Consider the following 12,048-nt stretch of genomic DNA (forward strand, 5'->3'; position numbering starts at 1 on the left):
GGCCAGAAGTGAGCAAGTACACAACGAAGAGCGAGCTCAGAAGCTTTTTCTTTCACAATTGAGCCAACCCTCTTGTGCTTCCCGAGTGCAGCCGTTTGGGTCTGGTTGTAGGAAAAGCAAAAGGTCTGCAGCAAACAAGCTGTGTATTTGTGAACGGAGCAAATCATTTAAAAAAAAAAAAAAAAAGGAAAAGTGAAGTTTGATTCTCAGCAAAATGGCTGCGTGAGTTTCTTCCACTAATGCTGGAGAAAATGGCTGCAAAAATTCAGTTTGTAGAAAAACAACCGGTCCTGGATGTAATTTTAACTTTAATTTGGTGCAAAAAGATGAAATTCAAGCCGTTAGGAGGCTGAGGACTCCAGTAACCTCTTACCTCCCAAAAAAGCTGCAGCAGAATGGCCCCACAAGATCCACCAGCAGTAGCACGGACCCAGTCCTAAAGACCACAGGAACCCCTCACCTTCAGCCACAATGGACTAAATAAAATAACTCAGTCTCCTATCTTCTTTATTTCCCATTTTCTGCGTATCCTAACCAGCGCTTAGGAGGCATGGCATTCCTCTCTGTCTAACTTTGGTGAGCAAAATTGTCTTAGGAGTAGTCATGAAACAAAAGAAGTATATACAGGTATTAAAAATCTTGATATTTCTGAGTGTTTTCTGGTATTTGGGGATTTTTTGAGTTTGGTATTTTCTAAAAACACCTGTACTCGGATACATTCCAACTTACAGAAGCTCATGGGGGAAAAAAAGAGCCCTATAGCCACATACCCATGGACTTTGCACTCGTTTCCAGACACTTCCAAGAAATTCCAGGATAACTTATATTTCAGAAAAAGAGCACTTTCAGGTGAAGCAAAAGTCAGAGGTGAGCTTCTCCAAACAAGTACATCATAAATATTTTCTATGTCTCAGCTGGGTCGAAGTCCATCCAGACAGACATCCCCCAAAGCCCAGGGTTTGTTTCAGAGCACGTCCATCCGTTAAGACCCAGAGGACTTCCCAGCGTGGCTTGAGTCCCCAAAACTCAAGTAAAGGAGATTTTCAGCAGGCAAATCCAAGACTTGGGCGATCTGGGCTGTGCAGTAGCCATCTCCCTGCACCACAGATGTGACAGCAGTACAATAGCATGAATAATTTTTGTTACTCACTCCCTACCGAACGAAGGCATTCAGAGGCTAAATTAGGAACACGAAAACCATTAACATTAGCATTAACCTCGGTCCCACCCTAATTGCGCTACATAAAAGCATACGTAACAATTACAAAGATAACATTGTGTGTCATAAATATCACACACAGGAATACAGCAGTCACAGCATTCGTTTCCTGACCCGGGAAAGCTGCTATAATTGTCGAGCATTGTGCCACGGAGGACTGGGAGCTGGGAGCTGGTTGCCAACAAGGCCTCGTTCGCTGTAATTTCCCCATCGGGCTCTTCCAAACCTTCGTCTTCCCCATCAACGTCGTGTCAACGCTCTGCTCCGGATCCAGCACGATGCTGTCCGGCAGGAATTTCACGTTCTCGGTGGAAACCAATTAAGCTGGATGGGGAGACGTGAAGCAATTAAAGCAGAATGTGTGTGTGCTGGTTGGTAGAGGCGCATTGCTCAACCTAAACTAAAGCCTTGGTCCCTGTCGGAGGCCTTCCATCCAACCCTCCGTTCAGACAGAAAAAAAACATTTAGGATACAAGGAATTTGGCTGTTACACCACTCCTGGGCTCTCCAGTACAAGAAAGGCAGGGATCTCCTGGAGAGAGGCCAGCGGAGGGCCACAAAGATGACACGGGGCCTGGAGCGTCTCCCTGTGAGGAAAGGCTGAGAGGCCTGGGGCTGGTCAGCCTGGAGAAGAGAAGACTGAGGGGGATCTTATCAATGTTTACCAATATCTGAAGTGTGGGAGACAGAAGGGTTTGGTCGACCTCTTTTCAGTGGTTTGTGGGGGCAGGACGAGGGGCAATGGCCACAAAATGGAGCCCAGGCAGTTCCGCACTAACACACGAAAGAACTTCTTCATGGTGAGGGTGACAGAGCACTGGGACAGGCTGCCCAGGGAGGTTGTGAAAAACATCTTGCACCTCAAAGCCTTCTCCAGTCAGTATTTCCAGGTAAACGCTAACACCTGCTTTTAGCCCTAAACACTTCTTTAGCTCTAAACGCTTTTCTACCAACTGTAGAAAAAGCTAAAAATGACACATTCAGTAAGATCGACATTTTCCAATTAAAGTTAACATTTTCCAATTAAAGTTAATGGATGACAGTGACTCTGATACACAGGACTAAAGAAAGGAAGGGGTTCTCAAAACAGAACTACCAGTATTTTTGCACCACCTAAATGCTAACGTAAGCTGTTGGCATCTCTCTTATCCCAGAGGTAAACCACAGGCTCGGGTCTCTTCTGTTTCATCTCCACTTTCTGCCCAGGAAGAACAATCAGTTCCACATCAACCACTCCTCTTTCCGTACTTAAGATCTTTTATAAATTATACACGGGATTTTATTTTCTGGGCCATTTCCCTGAAAGTCATCAAGTTGGGCTTTTTCTCCTGAAGCCGGATTCCCTCTGGGGGCCGTGCTGCTGGCAATGCTCCTTCCACTGCTTGCACCACCCGGTCTGAGGGCGAGATGAGCCTCCCAGAAATGTTCCTAGGACAACGTTGAGCATTGCCATTTCCCTACCAGCTCTGCACTTTCCGATAAATCCCTCCCTCATTAGTATGCTGAGCTGCATTAGTTCTGCCGCTTACGATGCGAAAGCATTAAAGTTGGGCTGAATTCTCAATTTCACAGCTCGCAATGTGATGCATTAGATACTCCGGGGTCTCCAGCCGCGGGGCACTGACAGCATTTACTCACCGCTTTGGATTTGTGAGCGACTGTCAGTAAATCTGCTGCTGCCTGGAAGGACGTGAGAGCAGAGATGAAGCCAAGAGAGGTACAAGAGGGTAAGAGGGGCAGAATGACTGTCCAGTATCACACACGGCTCCGGAAGCACCACGACCTCAGCCAGGAGGTTGGTGTCATCCTGCACGATCCAAATGTGGATTTGTTGAAGTTATGTCTGGATTTGGTCTTTTCCAACCCGATTCTGTGATTCCCTGCTGGCAGGTAAGCGGGAAGTTCACACTGCAGCCCTTCCATCGAGCCTGGGAAGCGTGCTGAGCTCTCCACCCAACCTCCGTGCTGCTCAGTTCTCATGGCACTTGCAAGATTGGAAGATTTCGAGGTTTCTCAAGTGTGGCTGCAATTGCTCAATGGTTTCGAAGGCTACTTGGGACAGCGGGCTGATAAACACAAGAGGCGCACCCTTCCCACTCTTGTATCCGCAGGAACTAAGCTGCAAGAACACAACATTTTACTCACTATTTTTAAATTCTCATTTATTTTCTATGTGAAAACGATGAAGAATGAGCAATACACAGAGTTTTTCAGCTCTGGTAATCAGATGAGACTAAGGCCAGCCAAGGCTAATACACACATATGTGTACTCTAGTGCAAGCAGAAAGGTGCCAGGGGTAGCAGACAGCTCCTCGATGCTCAGATGTGGACTTGCAGTAGAATTCCTCAATGCATACGGAGCATTATGGCTTTAGAGGCATGGAGCGGATTAATCAAACAGAATAATTATCTCATGGTGAAGTGTGGAGCCGGAATTAATGAGATTAGCGTTCGTGTCCCAGCTCTTGAAGTTCTCACCCTTGGGGAAGTCCTATCAACTCCTGCATCTTTCCACAAAACCTCCTCAGCATTACTGATTGCAGAACCCGAGTGAAGATGCCAGAGGAAAAAAACTATGCCAAAGCAGACTTTTTAAAAAAAAAATCCCCTAATATCTGTTACGATGTGCTGTCTTGTTTTATTTATGATTCTTTGAAGGAAGATCTTCCAGCTTAAGGGATAAAAAACCAAGCGTGTGTTATCTTCTGAACAGTACCACGTGCTTCCACTGGTAAATAAAATCCTGAATGAATGCTCAAACCAACAAAGCAGAAAATGCCTGGTACAATTTCACGTTCGATGGTACTTCAACACAACATGACTTCAGGAAAATAGTGAAGCCAGCTCCTGGCCTCAGATCACACTAGCATAGAAGGGCATGGCAAGAAGATCTGTCCCACACAGCTTCTCATGTCTGTATTTTGTTATCTCCCCGAAGACTTGGGTTCTTTACACACGGCTGTTCCTTTTGCTTCTCAAGTTCACACCGCAGGAAGCAAGGCTCTGACCCATCACGATGGATTTCTAATTCGGATACTCCACACCAGCTCACCTGTAAACCCCAGGTGTCCAACATCTGGCATTTGGAAGAGTTTGGTCACATCCCTATTCCTCTGTAAAGCACAGGGACATCCAAGACTCCTCAGGATGTGCCTTCTTGGTTGGACCAGATGACCTTGAAGGTCTTTTCCAATCTTAATAATTCTGTGATTCTTCTAAGGGCTCTTTTGGGAAGCTCATTCAGCATGCAAAGTTAGGCTAGCCATCTCCCCATTGTCCAAAACACAAAATGCAGGGCAGATTTTGTGTGAAGGGGAAGAAACGGAAAAGTGTGTGGGTGGAAGAAGTTCAGTTGTATTTCAGAACAATTTCTTGTTGGTTTTTAATCTAAAGCCAAGCTTATACTGAATCCAAATTTGTGTCGTGCAGTTTAAAGAGCAAGGGGAGGCTTCCTCCACCCTGAAAGCACACATCCAGCAAGCAGCCAAGTGGTGTAAGGCGGAATTTGACACAAGAAGATGATAACTGTGTTTTGGTGGTAGCATCTGTGTCATCCCTAACCCAAAAGCTGTCATCATCTGACCCCAGCATGAGGTGATAGTCTCCACTGACAACACCAGCGACCGCAGCCACCAAGGCTTCCTCCCCACGCTCAGCACCAGAAACCTCGCTGGGAGGACACAAAACCCACAGGATTTCAACCCAGCATTTTTCCAATTTCCAATTGCCTTGAAAGCGTAATTAACGTCGGTTGTCTTTTGATTTTATCTCCGTTTTCTCAGGTTGTAGGCTATTTGGGAGAGCACCGTGCATGTCTACGTGGGTATGCGTGCCGGTGCGTGCACCTACTTGCCTGCCCTTACCAGCTTCCCAGCACAACTGCCTTTTCTCAGGGCCTCCTCGGAGAGCAGAAGTTAGTGAGGATGCCAAACCTTCAGGAAATTTCCCTTCTTAGCCCGTGCAGTCACTGGAAAAAAAAAGATTTCTGCTCCCACTGCTTCTTGCTGATATGGGGGAGCTCCAACCAAACTCAGCTAGGCTCAGCTCTCCGCAATCCCCAAGGTGTTCTGACAAATTGCTCTCATGGGGGTTTCAAAGATGCTAAATCAGCCCTTGCAGTGAGGAAGAGATTTTTTTTCCCCTCTTCTCCATGTAAATTTTAAGGTGTCCTGATAAATCGAAGGACGGGATTTTGAGAAGTCAGTATAAAAAAAGAGACCAAGAGAAGTCTTACCCAGGCTGAAGGCTAATTGCCATTTGTCCCTTTTCCATTAACTCTTCAAATATTCCTCCAGCTTCTGGGGGAGCCAAAACCAAACCTCTGAGCATTGCTGCTCTCTGCACGAGGACGTGCCCAAAGGTGCAAGCAGGTAACTCGCCTCCAGGAGCGGCCACGAGCGAGTTCCCCCTGCTACCTCTGCATCTTGCCACGTTGCAAGCCTCTAAACCTCTAAGTGATCAGAAATCGAGGGTAATTTGGGGGAATTTAAAGGCAAATAGTAGTGGTCAGTGTTACTTCCATTGCAACAGTGCTGAAGGATTCCTGCTGAAGGGGGAAAAAACCATCAGTGCTGGATCTGGTCAAGATATTACATATCCATTCCCTGCTCTCTGCCCAAAAGAAGAGATTTACCAGAAAACAAAACCAAAAAACAAACAAAAAACAACAACAACAAAAATATTTTCTATTCAGGTGAAGGACATGAGATGCAGACAGGCAGGTGACCCACTGGACTGTTTTCCCTTATGGGCCAAGGAAGCGTGCAGCCAGACTACTCGTCGGAGAGCACAGACACAGAAGAACAGCAGCTTGAAGAAAAAATATGCCCCTAGAGGGTAGGTCTGATTCAGAAAAATAGCCTGGGTGTTGCCAAAGGGCTGGAGAATTCCATCCAAAAAACCAGAGACGTTTCACTCACAAAAAACAACTTCCTTATTCAGTGGAAAATTGTTTGCTGCGAACTCGGACGGAAGTTTCTGAGCCAGCCCGGGCAGGGCTTTCACCTATATACCCAACAAGAAAGGCCAAGAACAAGGCATCCAAACAACGCTGCCCTGCCAAAACCTCAGTGGTTTATCATCTCGAGTTCAAATCAAGACCTCCAGCCCTGCTGCACGCGGAAGGGTTTCCAAGAAACGTCTGCTGGCACCGATCCTAAAAACGCAGCTTCCGACCCGCAGCTCGCCTTCGCCGCCGATTCTGAAAGCTCGATTTCCTACGAAACTGCCTCCCTGCCACATCCTCCGGGCTAGCACAACACTGAAATACCACAGTGTTTTTGAACAATGCGCTCGATTTCTCTAAACACAACTGTTTATGTAAGCCTGGTGGCCCCAGGCTCGGGGAGGAGAAGAGCCCGTACGGGAGCAGGAGAGCGGCACCACGGCGCGGAGAGAAAACCCCGAACAATGCTCGCTTATGCCCCAGCATTTCCCCCCCACCCTTCTTATAAAGCTGTTGGGATGTTGGAAAGCCATTATTTTGGAAAAGTGAGCATGTCTTGGAGGTGCTGAGTGAGTGCCAGCAGCCCAGGCAGGAGATGAGGGATCCCAACCGTGCACCAGGGGGGAGGCAGCGGTGCCATGGGGCTGTTTCCATCCCCTGCCCTCCTTCCCTCTGCTCACGTCGTGGTTTGGGTTCTGCTGCCTGTGGTTGTTTGCAAGTGGGGAACTGAGCTCGTGCACAGCCCAGAGAGATCGATTTAATCATCCTTCTTTTGGGGGAGGAAAGTTCAGATTAATGTTTTTTCAGATCAATGTTTTGAAGAATCTCGACCTTGCCCTGCTACCACAAACCTGTCTTTGATCAAAGGATTAGATTTAATATTGCACTCTTCATGCAACACTTTTTAATCCTGTTCTCCTCCTTCTCCAGTAGCTCGTCCACCAGGGAAACGCAGCTCTGATGGAGACAGGAGCTCCAGCAACGCCTGCCATGGGAGCCACGGCCAGGATGAGGGGCACTGCTCCTGATGATGTGAGAACAGAAGAGCAATCAGAAAAATCCTGCTTCAGGAACCACGAGAGCACGAAGATCTCTACCGAGGAGCTTCCAGAAGAAGGGAGCACGAAGATATCTGGGAGCCCAAGGTTTCCAACACAGAACCCCTTGGGTTTCACATCCAACCTCTGAAATCTTACCTGCGCCCTGCAGACGCACACTGCCTGGGCTGCCAGCTTCACACCCCACGGGAAATCTGAGCTGGAATAAACGTGACAGTGCTGGAAGGGCTGACAAAAAGAGCCAGCGACTTGCCTTGCACCTCGTTCAGAAGGTTCTCACCAAGGATTGTAAGTACTGTTGGTCTACTCACGGCTCCACGCTGCTCAGCTCCAGCCAACATCACATCCGTGCCTGGCTTCGCCACAAACCTCCCACACACCCCAGTTATTTCTCTGAGACTTTGTGCTGGCCAGCCTAACCACGCAGCCCTTCCCGAAGCATCTCCTCTCTGTGTGAGTCCAGCTTTTCCAATTTTCCTCCCCAAACCACCGAGAGGCCTCGATAGGCGCATCCAGAGCACGTCTTCTGAGAAAGCTGCTGCCTGAGAGCAGGCAGCAGAGCACACAGGCACTGCATTACGATACAACCTGTAGTGTTTTGAGAGATACTTGAGCATCCTCAGGCTCTCACTTCTCTAAAAAGGGTTCTATACGTTTTATACATCGAAAAAAATAAGTATAAAACACATCCGAGGCTGTTAAGGGTGAGTATTGCGGGCAATTTTCTTCCATAGCTCTCACTTTAGCCTCACGGAGCTTAATTAATCCTTCCCTGGGTTCAGAGGAAACATGCACCAGGAACCAAAGCCACTCTTCTAGGACAGTCGCCACCTCTCAGTAAGCCAGGAGGGTTATTTCAGCTCTTGACCTCAATCAGCTTTTTCCCCAAATCAGAAAGGGAGCCAAGCAGACGAAAAAATACACATAGCAAAACACAAAATTCACACACACACACACTCACGGACCTGGAACGCGCTGCTGAGTATCACGGGGATTCAAAGGGAAGCATTTAGTCCCCCCATGAAAGCTGCAAGTCCCTTCAGTTTGGAACAGGGGTTATCACACCGGGTTTGCAAAAGAATTCAAAGAATTTCTGCGCGAAACCATAAATTGGTCAAGTTTGCAAAGCTCGCAGCGTCAACAGGAACCTATGTGCAAGTTTTAAGGAAATACCAAACCACATATACAAACTTCATCCCCGGGCAGCGTGAGCCTACATACATGAAAGCCCCAGCAACAAAAAACGCTTTAAGAAAAGAGCCTGTTTGTAAAAATCACCAGGTTTCACACACGCATCTCCATTTGCTGCTCCAGAAACGCAACCCGAGCATCAAATCCATTTCGGCTGGCATCAAATCCCCAACAAGCAACCTTGCAGCAAGATTTATTTATTTTTTTTTAATACCATTTCTCAAAGTTCTCCTCCAGTCAGACCATGGGAAGAGCTCCATTCAGAGCAGTTGCCCACAGCCTCCCTGCTGGAGGGCGGTTTTTAACTCGCCACCACGCTGGGTAACATCGCTCCCTACTCCACAACCTTCCTTCATCCTCCGTGACCTCCTCTGCATCAAAAAGGTTTTTTTTTCCCTCTTTCCTCCTCCTTAACTAGCCCCCTGATGCTAGAATTACGTACCCAGGTGATGGCAGAGTGGCGTATTTCCACTTGACGCTCGTTCGTGCGCTCAAAGCAGCAAAGCCTTGAGAAAAACCCTCTTTAAAACACTGCAAACATCAACGCCACGCTCTGCACACCTTGCAGCGTGAGTTAACGTCTTCATTCAATAAAAATGAAGCACAGGATTAACAAAAGGCTCGCATCAAACCAAAGGAACCCCCCCAGCTAAGCAAACCCTGCTCGTTCAGCTCAAACGTGGGGAAGACGGAGCGCAGGCTTTGCCGTGCGGATGCTGTAAGGCTCAGAGCTCTGAATCCACCAGCTCGTAAACCTAAAAAGGCTGGAGACCCCAAAAGCACCCCGTTAAGGTGGCTGCCTTACCTCAAAAGGGACGCTCCTCCAGCTGCTCGCCTCCCCGGCAGACGGCCAAAGCTCTCCGCTTGGGGATCCCACCGGCACGCGACCGATCCTTAGCAAGGCCGATGATTATTCCCAAGGCACCCTGCAACAGAGAAGCACCCCGTTATAACTGGTTCCCACAAATCAGATGTTTTATTTTGTATTTTATTTTATTTTCTTGCCCCGAAGCCTGGAGGGGGGTTGGGAATGACGGGGACCATCCCACCAAGCTGGGCGCGAATCGAGCGCACGGAGATCCCGGACCAGGAGCTCACCCAGAGGCACCCCAGCCTGCAGAAGCCACGGAGGGTAAAAAAAAGCTGAAGAGCACAGCTCGGACAAGCTTAAGGCTGCCCGCTCACCTAATTAAACCCAGCTTTGTGCTGTCCTACAGACAGCACGATGAGGACCACGCTTGCCCTACAGCCGGGGAGATCTCCAGCCATGCCAAATTTCGCATCCGAACCCGGAGTGCCACCTGGAACACGGCCTCAGCCCCTCTTCCAGGCAAGGATTGCGAGCAGGAGCGGTGCCCTGTGGTCAGCCAGCACGATGGGAAGAGGAGCCGGACCTTTTCCCTTCCATCTGCAGGGCTGATGAGCAACGAGGCGCCTTCAAAGCCCCGCTCGGCTCGCGGAAATCGCTCCGGGGCCGAATCAGGGATGTATCGCCCGGGCCATCTGAGGGAGCAGAGGCGGCTCTCCTGGAGGTGTGGGCACGGCACTGGGGAGGCCAGGAAAACACCAGCTCTTGCGTCAAGCTGCTGGAGGGACGGGCGAATTATCCCCTTGGCAACGAGGTCAATGGGGCCTGGCGATTTTTCTCAGCCATGTGGTTTTATAAGCATACACATATATCAAAAAAAATATATAAATATAAAAAATCCTGGTGAAATTTAACCCCCAATCCCAGCCGTAGCAGCACAGGTGAGCCCCAAACACATCTCTTTGGGCAGGGAGCTCCACATCCAGCACCTACAGACAGCAAAATCCCATTTGTGCCCGGCACGGAGCTGGGGGCTCAATATCCCCGCTCCACCGCGACGTTTTGCCACGGCAGCTCCTCCACCTGCACTCGAGAGATCAATTCTTGGTATTTTGCAAGTCCTAAGGGACTCGTGCTGCAGACGCAGGCAGGAAGCAGCTCAGCATCTGCTCCCTCGTCCCCGGCCGCCCACCCCACTGCTTTGCATTCCCCTCCAAGGCACCCAAGCCTGCTGACGGCAGCTCCCAGCCCGGCCGTGCAGCAGGGCAGGCTCCCTCTAATTACCCCGGAGCCTCCAAATGAGAGAGAGGGGGAAAAACGAGCCCAGCTCCTCACCACGGTGACACCACGGCTCCCCAGCCTGCCAGCATCCATGGAAATCCCCCATGAATTTATTTTTCCAGGGGTTTAAAACATGAAGGAGAAAAACTTTGGGAGTGCAAGGGGCGACCGTGCGATTAGAAGGACCCACTGTGTCCCTGCAGGCTGATTACAAGCAATTTATATGCAAGCAACATAAAATATTCCCCGTTTTTCTAGGAAAATGCCCGATCCCGTGCTGATTTTCACGCTTTCCAAATCCCGTTGACTTCAGAGGGACTGCCTGCAGCGTAAACCACCCGACCGCAGCATCCCAGCAGCACAGAGCCATCCCTTCCCATCCCACTGCTCCCAAATCCCACCACCCAAACCCCAAACTGGTGCTGGGGCTCAGCCAGTGATCAATCACAGCCCAATTAGGGCCGGGCAAACGAACGAGAAACGAGAGGGAAAAGGCAGCAGGGAGAATTTTCCCCTATTTCCTTGGGTAATACTTTGATTTTTTTTTTTTGAGTTTTGATTTTTTCCAGCCTCCAAAGCCAAGAAGCTGCCCAAAAGATGCGAGGGTTTCGGATACAGCTGGGCTCCTCGTGCTGGTGATGGGAGAGCCTGGGTTCCCAGTCCGACCAGTTCAAACTGGGGTGGGGAAGCAGCGGGGTGCTCCAGCCCCAGCCCAGCCAGCAGCAGAGGGAGCGGGGCAGGGATCTGGAAGCAGAAGCTCGAAGCCAAGCCAAAAGGAGCCCGGAGGCAGCTCCGTGCTCGGGAGCCTCTCGCAGAGGAGGTTTAAGGAACTCCCAGGGCTGCCAAAAAATAAAAAAAAAATAAAAAATCAAATCAGAGCAGGGCGAGAATTCACAACAAACCCACCCGCTCGGCTGGGGGAAAGCAAAACCACGCAGGGATCCACCGGCAGTGACAGCCCAAGACTGCGTTTTGTTTGGGTGCTGTTTGTTTAGGAGCTCTGCGCCTTCCTTCCCCCTAAAGATTAAAAAAAAAAGCCTAAAAAAGCCGTTCTGAAGCAGCTTTGTTTAAGAATTAACCCTGCATTCACAGCCAGAAATCAGCGTCCTTCGTTCGTAGCTTCAGTGGGTCGTTAAAGGATGGAGAGATAATTAGAGGAGGAAAAGATAATGAGATGCACCTGAATTAGGGTTCCCTCCCCTGCCTTTTACAACAAATCCTTCAAAGGCCAGCGTTTTGCAGAGCTCTAGGAAACCAGGCTTTGGGAAAAAAAAAATCAAACAAAACGCATTTATCCCAGAAAGAAAAGGAGCAGAACAATCAAAGTCCCGGGTGTTTGCTCCAAGGAGACATCTGGGAAGGTGAAAGGAGGAAGCGAGGGGGGAAAACGGAGAGAAAACAGCGCTGCATCCAACAACCGGGCACTGCAGGTTGTGAAATCTCGCTCTGTTATACACACAAATCCCCCTACAGAGGGCTGGACCCATCCCCAGATCTCTGAGAACCCTGAACGTCCCCAAATCCCACCTGCAAGAATGCAAGAATT

The 12,048-nt window shown here is 49.2% G+C and overlaps 1 protein-coding gene across 3 annotated transcripts in view; it reads right to left on the reverse strand.

Moving 5' to 3' along the window:
* Positions 1–12,048, reverse strand: part of PTPRA (protein tyrosine phosphatase receptor type A) — a 74,108-nt gene that overhangs the window by 51,357 nt on the left and 10,703 nt on the right. For 2 of the 3 annotated variants that reach the window (XM_068679559.1, XM_068679557.1), the window contains exon 2: positions 9,219–9,339. The exons of the other annotated variant lie outside the window; for it this stretch is intronic. The gene's annotated coding sequence lies outside the window, so the exon portion shown is untranslated. The remainder of the gene's footprint in view (positions 1–9,218; positions 9,340–12,048) is intronic. 3 annotated transcript variants of the gene reach the window in all.

The sequence above is a fragment of the Anas acuta genome, chromosome 4, assembly GCF_963932015.1.
Source record: "Anas acuta chromosome 4, bAnaAcu1.1, whole genome shotgun sequence".
Lineage (NCBI taxonomy): Eukaryota > Metazoa > Chordata > Aves > Anseriformes > Anatidae > Anas > Anas acuta.